The sequence below is a fragment of the Ambystoma mexicanum genome, chromosome 1q, assembly GCF_040938575.1.
Source record: "Ambystoma mexicanum isolate Mex_15411 chromosome 1q, UKY_AmexF1_1, whole genome shotgun sequence".
Taxonomy (NCBI): Eukaryota; Metazoa; Chordata; class Amphibia; order Caudata; family Ambystomatidae; genus Ambystoma; species Ambystoma mexicanum.
Window position 1 is genome coordinate 1,514,794,112 of NC_090922.1, and position 13,011 is coordinate 1,514,807,122.

Here is a 13,011-nt window from a genome sequence, read left to right on the forward strand (position 1 = left end):
TGTAAAACAGACAATGGGCCTCATTACACGGTAGGCGCTAAGGGATTACCGGCACCGGTAAGGTCACCGGTGCCGGTAATCCCTTAGCGCCCTACTACGAGGTCCCTCAGCGGGTCCCGTCCTTAACGCCTGGTCTGACCAGGCGTTAAGGATGGGACCCGCTAAGGGACTTCAGAGCTAATAACAGTACCGCAAATTGCGGTACCGTTATTAGCTCCTTCCCCATTGAGCCCTATGGGGGCTCAAATGGGAATGGGGAATGGTATTTGGAATGGGGACTTACCGGGTCCTCCCGACCCTGGAGGACCCAGTAAATCCCCATTCCAAATACCATTCCCCATTCCCATTTGAGCCCCCATAGGGCTCAATGGGGATGGGGAAGGAGCTAATAACGGTACCGCAATTTGTGGTACCTTTAATAGCTCTGAAGTCCCTCAGTGTACCCAGAATGCGGTAAGGGAGTAGCCATGCCGCTAAAAGCAGCATGGCTACCTCCTACCGTGTAATGAGGTCCAATGTCTTTCTACTGACTCGGATGAAACTAGTTTTGACTAATAACTTTTTTATGTTTGGAGACAGACACTTTGTCCAGATCTCAGGTACTAGCATGGTGGCGGCAATGGCTCCTAGCTATGCCAACACGTACATGCTTTACCAGAGAACACATTTGTCCTAGGATCTGAGAGATGGCAACATCATTTGGTGCTCTATATCAGGTACATAGATGATGTCTTTGGAAGATGGAAGGGCCCAGTAAACGAGCTGGAAATCCTTTTCAAAATGATGAACAATAAGCACCACCAAATTCAGTTCACCTCTAAACACAGTTTCACTAATGTACATTGTTTGGATATAGAAGTATACGTTGAGAACAGCCCACAATGTACATTGTTTGGATGTAGAAGTATACGCTGAGAAGAGCCCACTTAAAACACAGATCTTTACTAAAACTATGCATCGGAAGAGTTTACTTCTTGCTGCTAGTTTCCATCCAAAAAGGACACTAGAAAGTGTCCCAATTAGTCAATTCATGAGATACCGACTGAATATCACATCAGTGGAGGAATACAAAGCCCAGGTCAGTAACTTGAAAGAAAAGTGTATTCTAAGGAAATAAGATACAGATTTGATTGAGACTGTAGCTAATAGAGTCAATCACATTCCAAGACAGTACCTATTGAAGTACCTATTGAAGTCCAAATCCACTAAGGAAAATCCCCCACTAGCTTATGTGAAGACATACTCAGTGCAGAGTCAAAACATCAAACAGAATGTGCAAAAGAACTGGGAGATTATGAAGCTTGATAACAACATAGGGAGACTATTCCCAGCACCACCAGTCCCAGTCTTTTGCATATAAGACAAGTGTAGCATTGAACAATATTCTGGCAAAAGCTGAGGTTAAACAGCAGAGTTATAACAAGAGGAAATATACAGGGACAACACTGTGGTAATGTACTTAATGGCAATTTTATTGCACACCCATAAAGAGGCAAAACAATATTTTTGAAACACTCAAGTACTTATGACTCCTCCATCGTGGTCTATGGCCTAAAATACCCATGCTGCTTTTATTACGTGGGACAAACAGCTCATAAAACCAAAAGACACTACGGTCTACTTAATGCAGGACACAAATGCCATGTGCCTGGCTGGGTGGAGAGAAGGACGAGTGTCCTACAACCAGAGAGGAAAGTAAAATAATTTCCAGGTGGCAGAAAGCAAATTACTGATTAAGTGGCATTAGATCAGTGTGAGAAATCAACTTCCGGGGAACCAGTCGTCCAGGGGTGAATATCGGTTCCTAAACCATCAATCAGCCCCACACCTCTAGTACACCAGAAGGGATCCGAACAGATGGGAAACACAAGCAAATTATAAACCTCCTTCTCCAATTTTGGTAATGTGGATGGAATGACAGTCTTATCTGCAAAAGGTTGTGGGTCGTTGTAATTGTAATTGTAATTATTTATTTATAAAGCACTTGTGAATTGCTTCAACATGCTTCAAGGCGGGAAGGGAACATGGGAACACAGAATCATTCTTAGGCCTTGAAGTTTTTGAATGACCTTAGAAGAGGGGGGGGGGGCATACATTGTTTATCTGCCGTACCCGGCCAACAATGTTTCAAATAGTGCAAATGCATGACAGATGGTAAGGCAATAGGAGGGGGAGAAGGAGAAAAACATACAGAAACAAAAAACTACCGTACTAAGTCCGGCATTCCAGGCCAAGTACATTCTAGGTAACGTGCCAGACATGGAATGAAAGGGAGGGGGGGACAGGAATACGTGTGCCCAGTCCGAGGCCCTTGGGTTAAGTGCCAAGAGGCTACCATTCTCAAGCAAGTGGTGAGTAGAGTGCAGAGGCCTCGGGGAAAGTGCGAGGACTGGCGGGAAGCCGGAGACCTGGGTGGATCTGGAGGTGCTGCAGGCGACCAGTCAGCAAATGGAGCAGAGTTAGGGGGAGAGGGAGGAGAGCAGTAGGCAAGAATGGAGAGGGGGTTAACAAGGGAGAGGGAGAGAGAAGGAGGAAGAGAAGAGGAACTTAAGGGGATCAGGCTCAAGAGGGAGTGAGGCAGTGAGGCTGTTCCAGAGAGAAGCACCTGCAGAGGAAAGAGATCTACCCCCAAATATCTGTTTGCGAAAGTGGCTCACCCGAAGAGAGTTAGAGGGGGACGAGTGGAGGGCTCTAGAGGGACAGTATTTAGGAATAGAGAGTTGTAGATAGTGCGGGCTCCAGCCCCAGAAAGCCTTGTGGAGTAAACAGAGGGTCTTGAACTTGATTCTTGCAGCCACAGGGAGCCAGTAGAGGGATTCCAGTGCCAGGGAGATGCAATCCCTAGGCTTGATGCCAAGTATAAGACTCGCGGTTCAGCTCTTGATGAGTTGTAGAGGTCGGAGGGTGGAAGTAGGAAGATTGAGTAAGAGACGGTTGCAATAGTCCAATCTAGAAAGAATGAGGGATCTGGAGACGGTATACCTCGGGGGGAAGGTGAGAAAAGGTCAAATGCCTCTGAGGAGATGCAGCTGGTAGTGGGAATATTTGGAGATATCCAAGATGTGAAAGAAGAACAAAGAGTGGAGTCGGAGATGACTCCTAGTTTTTTTGACTCACTTGTCGGTGGGGTGGGTGAGGGAGTAGGGCAAAGGGACGCCGGCCAAAGTGAAAGTGGGAAAGCAGGAGCAGGGGTGCCAATGAGGACAATCTCTGTCTTGCTGGTGTTGAGGCAGAGATTGGTTGCAGTGTACCAGGACTGAATTGCGTCCATACAGTCAGGGACGAAAGAGGGGGAGGAGGCTGAGGGTAGCCTGAAAGATAGCTGTGTGTCATCCGCATAACACTGAAAGTAGGAAGTGAAGGCAGGGATCATGCGGGCCAGAGGGGTCAATGTAGACATTGATGAACTAGGGGGATAGGTTAGATTCCTGGGGGACACCACAAGTAGAGAGAGTGGTAGGTTAGTTGGAACACAGCGAAAAATACAATTATTAGCAAATGATAAAAGGGACTGTCCAGCCAAGGTTGTATCAAAAGTATCTACTTTATTTATATCACAACGGACAGTTCTGGCAACACTATGAAATACAACCCACCCTGTAAGAGAATGCAGTGGACAGACAGTTTCAAAGAGAGAAAATGGCTGCACTCAGGAGAGTAGTCGGTACAATAAACAGTTTAAGTTTACTTGGCGTCAGCACAAAGAGAACAATGGGTCTTAATATGTCTCTAGGTGTGTTCTGGGAAGGACCAGGGGGCTGAACCACAATGTACCTTGTGCTGTAGGTGTTCTTGGTGCTTAACAGGGTCTAGTCGACTTCAGGGCACTTTGCAGGCTTCTGTGACAGAGAATGAGACAGGAGTCAGCTGCGGCATCAGGCAGCAAGATGGTTTGGCGAACAAAGCTGGACAAATGGCTGAAGGCTGGCCTACACAGTGGCACAGGGTCAGGAATCATTGTCTCAGTGCTGAACAGCAGTTCTGAAGCACTGGTCAAAACATCTTGGATGTCTTTAAGTGACAGCAGCTTGACAGCGATCAGTGTTGCCTTTGGTTGTGCATCGAGGAACTGCAGTGGCTCAAACATTTCCTTTAAGGCAGACAGTGGTAGATGCTCATGGAGGCTGTATTAGCATACTTGACCTAAAACATTTGACCTAAAACATTTGATTTATGACATTTTTTCCAGTCAAATTTAATTAAATATATATATCAGGTGGGTAAGTGTATAGATTAGGTTGAGGGGAAGTTGATGGGGTCTACGGGGGGTCTCCCTCCGCATTTTAGACAAAAAAAAAGGTCAAATAAATTCTATCAAATGTGATTAGGTCAAATAGACCCAAAGCATCGGGGCACTTCTCCCGGCTTCTTCACTGGGCTTGTGTCGTCCTTCAAGGCAGATGGTCAACAGCTGTGGAGTGTGTTGCAGGCAGCTGCCTTGTCCTTGGTTTTAGGTTCATTGACCATCTGGCACTCTTTGTCCAGGGAGCGTGCTGCAGAGCCTAGCAGGACATGCTGTGTGCTGGCTGGGTACCTGTTCTGGAGCAGCTGGAGGGTTCTTTGAGTTCTTTTCTCCCTCTGTTCCCTGCGAGAGGTTTAGGGGAGGATCTTGCTTCCCTTTTTGGATATCCTGGTCTTCCTTCACTGGAGGAAGACATAAGGAAGACTGTACCTTCATCCAGGGTACAAGGTTGGGTTGTGAAGGCTTAAGATGTCCTGCTTAAAGAGGGCATCCAGCCTTCTTTTAAAGCCAAGTGGGCTACAGTGATCGGTGTAGCTTAATCCTACCTAATGAATCAATCCTGGGGTCCCTACCTACAATCTCCAGTATGCGTGAAGTCATAATCAGAGTGCTTTGCAAGAGGAAATGTAAAGGGGTGAAAACAGGAACAACATGGGCCCCATAACTAAAAAGGCGGACACCATCTCTCAACAGAAAGCTCTGGCCACCCTCCCTTATGACATTAAGTCCACCCATTGTCTGTTGTGTTCTATATATGTGTGGCGGGGGCTCTCTATTAGTCATCCCAATTATCTACAGAGAACACTTGGGCCCATCAAAAATTCCGTGCCACAAGAGCAAAGACTCAGACAAGGGACAAAGTTACTGTCTTTTATTAGCAACCAAAATAACAGGGATTCCACCAGAAAAACAAGTATTCTCTGGAGCTCTCATCTTCTAAGCATCTGCCACCAGGTTTGATCCCGGAGTGACGTCACAAATCCAGATTTCATACCAGAAACCTATCAGATATTCACATTGGTCAGTTTGGGTTGGATACATATGGGAGCTATAAGATTTAGTTGTACTATTGGATAACCATATCTAGTGGCTCCTCCAAGGACCACCTCTACCAGTATCAACCTACAATGTTGCAGGGTCGCAGAGAGACCTTTAGCCCTTGCAACAAATGATATCCCCACGTGAAAGGTGAATCTGGATCAGCAGAATGTATTCTCCCATCACTGGGACCCTGCATGATTACCAGATTGAGTGCACCTTTTCAAGGCCGTGGGAGGTGCAAAGTGTTAACATATGTTGCCATCTCTGATCACCTAAACCTGGGAGAGTAGCTTTTTCCTCTCTGGTTTGATGGGAGCAGTGATCTTAGTCTACCTTGGTTGAATGGGTATTGTCCTCTTCATCTGGGTCACTTGTGTGGAGACCTCAAAATTGAGCTGTCCTGCTTGTAATTATGAGGATGTTAAACTGATGTTCTGCAGACAGCTCATTGTTTTGGTAACTGGAACTTTCCTCTATCCGCTTGTCCTTTGTTGTGTGCCTCATTTCTGCTCGCCTCTGGCTGCGGCGATCATGTCAGCTTCTCCATAAACTCAAATCTTGCCTCTCCTTTGCCACTCATTTCAGAGACCTATAGAAATCAGACTCCTTCCACTGCTTTGTGCTCCTCAGTAATAGGGGTACCACCAGAAAACCCCTGAAGGGTATGGTGTTATCACACAGGTCTGATTTTCTGGTTAGCACATGGCCCTCAGAGATTTCTCCCTTCACTATTTTCAGCTCCAAAAGGGGATTTTTCTTTTTTGGGTGGGAAGCTTTCTTCCCTAGCATGGCAATGGGGCGTTCACTTGGTAATGAGAACATTGAAAACATTCTAAAAGGGGTGCAGGACATAAACAGAGGCTAGCTCCTATTTAGCTTCTTGGCATGCACATATTTTTGCACAATGGAGACAATCCTTCATAAACAGGCTCTCTGCTGCTAGAAGGGCATATGTTACAGAATGCCATCTGGGAGGGTGTGCAAGTGGCACTGGCAGGATACACAACCCTTATCAGGAATGCCAACAATTCCAAGTTGACTTCCTGAACACATTAGTGGGTGCTCATATGGCTTTCTTTGTGTTTGTGTTTAGGGCTGGGTGAAATTGTAAAATTCTGGCCGCATAAGCAAAATCTCTCTGATTTTATTCAACTTTGCCCCAATCTGACACTCTACCACCCGTGCATATCGAAAAGAGGCGTGCAAAGTCAAGTGTGCCTCTGCGTGAACCAAAAAAGAGCTGTGCAGAGTTGTTTGTGCCACTGCGCAAACCGAAATGAGCACGCACTGTTTCTTGTGACATCGTGTGAATCGCGCACAAATTGAAAAGATCCTAGCACGAATCAAAAAGAGCTGCACAAAGTCTGGTGCTATTGCACCAACCTAGTATCAATCGAAACAAAAACTGTGCAGATCAAAAAACTTGTGCCGAAACTGGAAACTAGTATGGTTACAATAAAAGGCCTGTGCAAAGCTTCTCGTGTATCTGTGCGAGACTACCACAGATCGGGCAAAATCGTGCAAGGTTTCTCATGTCACTGTACGAAACTAGAAAAAGAACTACACCAAATTTCTCGTCTCACTGCGCAAAAATAACACGGATTGCAAAATACCTGCACAATGTTTCTCATGTCGCTGTGCGAACCTTGCAAAATTGAAACTCACTCAAAATGTTTCTAGTGGCACTGCAAAAAACTAGAATGGGTAGAGAAAAACCTGTGCAATGTTCCTCATCTCGATATATGAAACCAACATGGAAATGAAACATCACACATGGCACAAAATCACACTAAAGTAAGTGAAATGCTGACTTCATGGAAAGGGCAGAAGCTGAATCCAGTACGAATTCCATACTTTTCACTTTGTGAGCGCACATTTCGACCCACCGCTATTTGTGTGGTAGAATAGCGATCATTTTTGGCATCTTTTTTAGGTTGGGTTCACAGATTAGTGGTGGCAACAGCCTGCAGCCTGATAACAGGTGGTTCCCTTGGTTCTGCCAGGTGGCTGATCCCAGTGTGGAGTCCCCCTGGGCGGGCATGCCTGAGGCTAACCATCTTTTTCCGTATTGCTCAATCCTGGAGAACTCAATTCTTCCTCATCAGTAAGAACTGTGCAGCAGTATATACTTAATTGGCACATGACGTTGACTTTATATGAGTAATTGCCACCTGGAAAGGGTCTGGAAGCACTGGCTTTTTTATTATTAAGAATTTAATCAAATGATGTAGGTGATTCCATCCCTAAAAGGGTAATCTGTTAATCAGATCCTCCTTGTATAAGCTCCATGCCAAAAGCATCAGTAGTCTGACCGTCAGCACCTGCTCTCCAGTTGCACAGGAGCAGGTTCAGAGGGGCTGCATGTAAGATATGCACCCCAGTACCAAATCTCCATAATTATGAGGATACAGTCCTCGTGGGAGAATGAACTTTAAATGTAAGCCTTACCCGAGTTCTGATATTCTTCTTAGTTATAACAGCTACAGCAATGTGATTATCTGTCTTCCTAGCTCACCTATGAAAGTATGAAGCGCATTCTCCCCCGACAGGCTGCCCTTGCCATGGCTGGCAGGACAGTAAACTTGGGGATTGCCGCTCTTTGTTCTTTTATGAGGGCAAGTAAAAGGACAGTCGCCCCACAGGAAGCTGACCAGGGAAAAGGAATCAAAGGGCACACCCATTCCCAAACAGCTTGGCCTTACACCAAGCTGCTGCACATCAAAAGGCCTTTGATTCTGTTCCGAAGAGAAGCGGACAGGGTTAGTGTAGACAGAGTGGGCTCTGTACAGCTGGAGGAATATTCCACCATCGTGTTTCTCTCTGCCTGTATCTTTTCTTCCTGAGTCATGTAGCACAAAGCATTCTGGGTGTGATGTCACGAGGTAACGTCCATTGATTCCCAGAACAGCGAACTGACCCCTAAGGCAGGCTAGATTTAGTCCAATCATCTGTGGGTTTTGCTTTCAAAAGAAAGGCTCTCATACTCCTTCCTGATTCTTCTCTCAGAGCCATGACAGCAGGGATCCTTTAGCTTTCGCCATTGAACAGACAGTAATCATTTGACACATTCGAACAACCAGGCCAGTGCTGCATTTTGCTCTATCCCTATCTTTGAATTGCGCAAACAGTGCCAAAGAGTTTGGTTCAGCACTGCCGGACCTGCAAGAATCTAAAAAAGGTGTTATTGACTGCTAACTGCCCACACTTTTTCGGCCCTAGAGATTGGTTAGGTTATATTAATCAATTTGTGCATCCAAGTACATGTCTTTTAAAGAACATTGTGGTTATTACTTGCCTTACATCCCTGATTCATTACCTAGAGTGCTGCATCTACCATCGTTGCTCGTTATGTGTTCTTTCCTCAGGGGTGGTTTTTGTGTAGTGTTTTCTTCTGGTTAGTTATCATTGTACATGGTGTGTTTTTTAAAGTATACATATTTTTATTGAGCCTTGATTGGACATTCCCTTTATTTTGGACATTTATTCTTCGCTGTTTGGGTTGCTACTTTACCACGTTCCCACCACTCTTGAGAGTATAGCTTGCCCTTGGCCGACGTTTCCACCAAGCATAAAGAAGACACATCTCTCAACTGTGCCTGTTTTACCATTATGATTGTGTTGGCTCTTGGTTTGTAGAAGTGTGAGTGGTAAGTGGGCATTTTAGCCCCTACTCATTCTGTACTCCTGCAGGGCATAAGTCCGTGTTTCACACTTTATTTAACCCAAAACTATATCTAGTGTTTTTTAGCTTCCAAGTTGTAAGTTTCTTGCCTTCAGTTATTAAGAGTGTGTTTCTTACATGTATGAGTGTTTTAAAGAAATGGAGCAGATATTCACTCTCTTCTGACAATAGCTGCCATTACAGAAGCCGCACAGTGAGTGCATAGAGAGTGCATTCTCTAGAGCAGAGTGAGTGCATTCTCTTGAACAGAGGGAGTGCATTCTCTAGAGCAGAGATAGTGCATTCTATAGATCCCTGGAGATCACTTAGCAGTGCCTTAATCAGAATCACCTGCACACATCGCTAAAAAGGTTCATTTTCTGAGGCTGATCAGTGCAGTAGACATTTCTTGTCATCTTCAACCTGTACTCTGCTGGGACTGGTCACTTTTTAATCTCTACCCTATACTGCTTCCTGCTGAGACCAGTCCCATTTTGATTTCTATCCCATGCACACCCTCAGAGACTTATCCCATTTCAATCTCTAACCTTTATGCATCCTTTGAGACCTGCTGTCCCTTTTCGATCTTTGTAGTGCTTCCTGTTGAGAAGTGCCATTTGCTGGTAGGGTTTGGAGTCTTGAAGTTGCGGCTGTGCCTGTTGTAGGCCCTCAGTGATTGACATGGAGACATATCTCATTCACAACCTCCTTTATTCCTTTCCTTACACAAACTGCCTCTTCACTTTCCTGTCCCCTCCCCTTCCTCCCTCCTCCCACCGTCCTCCCTTGGTCCCCTGCATTTCTCCTTAAAGGAGCAACCTACTGGTTTTGAGTTTCTCCTTGGCCGCCACTTGCACATCCACTCGCTCGTATACCCTGCTAGATCAATGTTCTCCTGTAGGGAGCGGGGCTTCTTTAGCAGGTGTTTCCTGAATAGTGAGGAAGTACATCCTTCAATTATCCTGGGTCTGATTGGTTCATCGTCGTTGAAGTTGCCAAAATCACAGTAGGTGATGTTCCTCTGGAGGTTACGGTCTTCTGTGGTGGCTGCCCACATTGATTGGATGAATATCTCTCATAATCTCTATTAGGTGATATGACCAGTTTTCTATTGATGGCAGACACAAGGAGCGCATACATGGTTTTCTCTTGCGCAGGAATTGTTTTTAGGATTCCCTTGATCTCTTTCCCAGCCAGGTTAGCAAATATGTGAATCTTGTCAGGTGAGTTTTGGTCTCCGATCTCCGTCATGAAGTCATCAGATTACTTCATCCATTGGTCCCATGTCAGGCCTTGGTCATGATGCGGTTGCAATGTGAATTGGTTGGGTCGTTGTAGAAATGCAGCTGTGGAGAGCCACCGGCCTGCTGGTTTATTTTGAGTGGTGTGTGCTCCGTGAGCTTTCCCAGGCCTGGTGGTCTCGTGTAGCGGCCACATGCAGTCTTCGCTTGCACGTGTGTGATCGTCCTCCTGTCTCTGCTGTGTTACGTGGGTCTCCCAACGATGGTACAGCTTAACGCTGTCTTCCCACTGGGTCCGTATCGCTCCGCCGGGTGTTGTTAGACAACCGCCACACTCAGCACGTTGCCAAACAGCTTGGAAACATTGCACTACATCGCCTGTTGCTGTGCCTGGTCCCCAGTCCTTCCTCCTTAAAGGAGTCTCCTCCTGTTTCCAGCGTCCCCACACAGCAGTTGCAACATCAGGCTTCTCAATCCTGCTTTATAAATGTGTTTTCTGTTCTGGCAGGGGGACTTTAAATAAACTTGCCACCACGGGGGAGGGGCAGCCAGAACAGCAGGTGTCTGCAACTTTAAGAGCAGGCCTCACTGTGATTATAGAGAAGGGCTGTCACTTGCCAGACAGCCGAGATGACAAGGGCTTCAGTGACAGCATGGACAGATGGGCGGGAAGGTGGGCACACAAGGAGTAGCGCCAGCAGCTGCCCGCCCCCTCCAGGCAGTGAGCAGCTTTTTTAGTAAATGTTGTCATGTTTAGTACATAAATAATTACCTGTTTCATTTACATAGGATTTGACTGCGCACAAGAAACATCCGGAACCTCTTTTCTGCCTTTTCAACGCCTGCTTATGCAGTGAGCGAAGCCTACCTTTGAAATAGCAAATAATGACTCGGGGAACTTTCACCTCTTTGGATGTTGCTGGGCGTGGGAAGGAGGGGGCAGAACCACGGGGCGTGCACTCCGGCCAGGTATCCCTTCATAGAACCCAATCCTGGTGATTTGCATAAAAGCAAAGAGCAATATGGGAGCACCATAATGCCCACAATTTGAAATGTTAAACATGTCTTACGGTGATTAAGTAAGAAACCCTTTTAAGCGAATAATGGACTCCTCAGTTTAGATTAGTTTGGATATCCACCCTAATAAAGAGATGTCTGTAAATCACAGGACAAATATACCAAGTGGGACAGCAGAGACATGTTGAAGAGAGAGAATTATTGAGGGTTCGGTTGGCTGAGCTAAGACTGGGATAAGGAGCAGGGTTAAGTATTGATTGGTGGGTCTGGTGCACATCATCCTTTAGGTTGGGGAAGCGCCTGCGTGGGTCCGCCCACGCCTCCGATAATTGAGAAGAAGAAGAAGACAGCTGCATCACGCATGAGAGGGAGGTTTTGGCAGTTTATGCATTTTTCTAATTCCCGCTGCGCTCCTAGAAAGACACCATGTGATTCTGGGCAAGTTCCTTCACGTGCCCTTACCTCTTTCTGATGCCAATTAACAAGGGGGGTCCTGGGAGTCCCTCTGCCAGACATGAGTCCTGGTTGCGAGAGACTTACCCAGAGTCTTTAGCTCACTATCTTTCACAGAAAAGAAATATCCTAAACATATCAGTCTTTGTCCTGCCCTGGGGCAGTCCAGCACCGAAATGCTAGGCAATTCTCCTTTGAACCTGATGCCACCTCTGTCAGCAATCAGTCAGGCTATGTAAATAAGTGGACGTGTTCAGGGTTAGGCTGGATGTTGACAGCTGCCAGGCGGCCATGTTGAAAGCATTTTTCACTCGAGGTGGGGAGGGAATGCAATGGGAACAGGGGGAAAACAAAGGCACAGCCCAGGGGGTGGGAGGGTTTCGTGCAGAGGTGGAATGAATGGGGTATATTCATTCAAACGTCATCTTGGAACCCGTTCACTGATGCACGGGTAGTTCTGGTGGTGGTGAGCACAAACTAAACTGGAGGGATAACACTGTAGTACACATGTGGCCACATCCAGCGTCCTCGAGAACATGGAAGCAGACAAACTAAAGGATAATGTTGCTTGCCACTTCTGTGTTAGCTCAAATGCACTTACCCTTTAGTTACCTAAGCTACCCAGACGCTCACACACCCTGTGGCAAAGCTCATAGTTGAGATAGCGCTACCAGCTAAGTGTGCCTTGGGAAGCAACGTCGAGCCGTGAGCTAACCATGTCCGTAAGAGCGGGATACTCATACAGCTTCAGAGCAGCTCTAGTTGGTATTGTTGGTGCTCGCCCCTGGCCCGCGCTCTGTGGAGGAATAGCTGGCAAGAGCAACCAGGGTCGGACTGGGACAAGAAATAGGCCCGACACCCAAAGAAAAGTGTCCCACCCCTTGCCTCTAAAAAGTGGACCATCCCTCGCCTCACGACCCTTGACCTCTGATGACAGCACCGGAAGTGATGTCATTTGATCCCACCCCATAGTGACATCCCGGGAAGTGATGAAACATGACCTTTCACCCCTTGACAAAACAGGATGTGGCATCAAATAGCATTGTTCCTAAGTACACTACGAAAAATATGGTTATGATTTCACTAATGTGATGTACATTTGATACAAGAATGGATCACCATATGTATCATTAATATCTGTGTGTATAGATTCATATTGTCAAATTACTGTGAATGCAAGCAGACGTTCAAGGTCAAACAAGGTCAAATGATAATATGTTATTGTATAGCACTTATACTTAAGCTCTTTTTAATAGAACAAATATGCACACAATATCACCCAACTTGCGTTGGTACTCATTTATCAACCTAAGAAGGATACAAGGCTGAGATGGCCTTGCTGGGATTTGAACCTG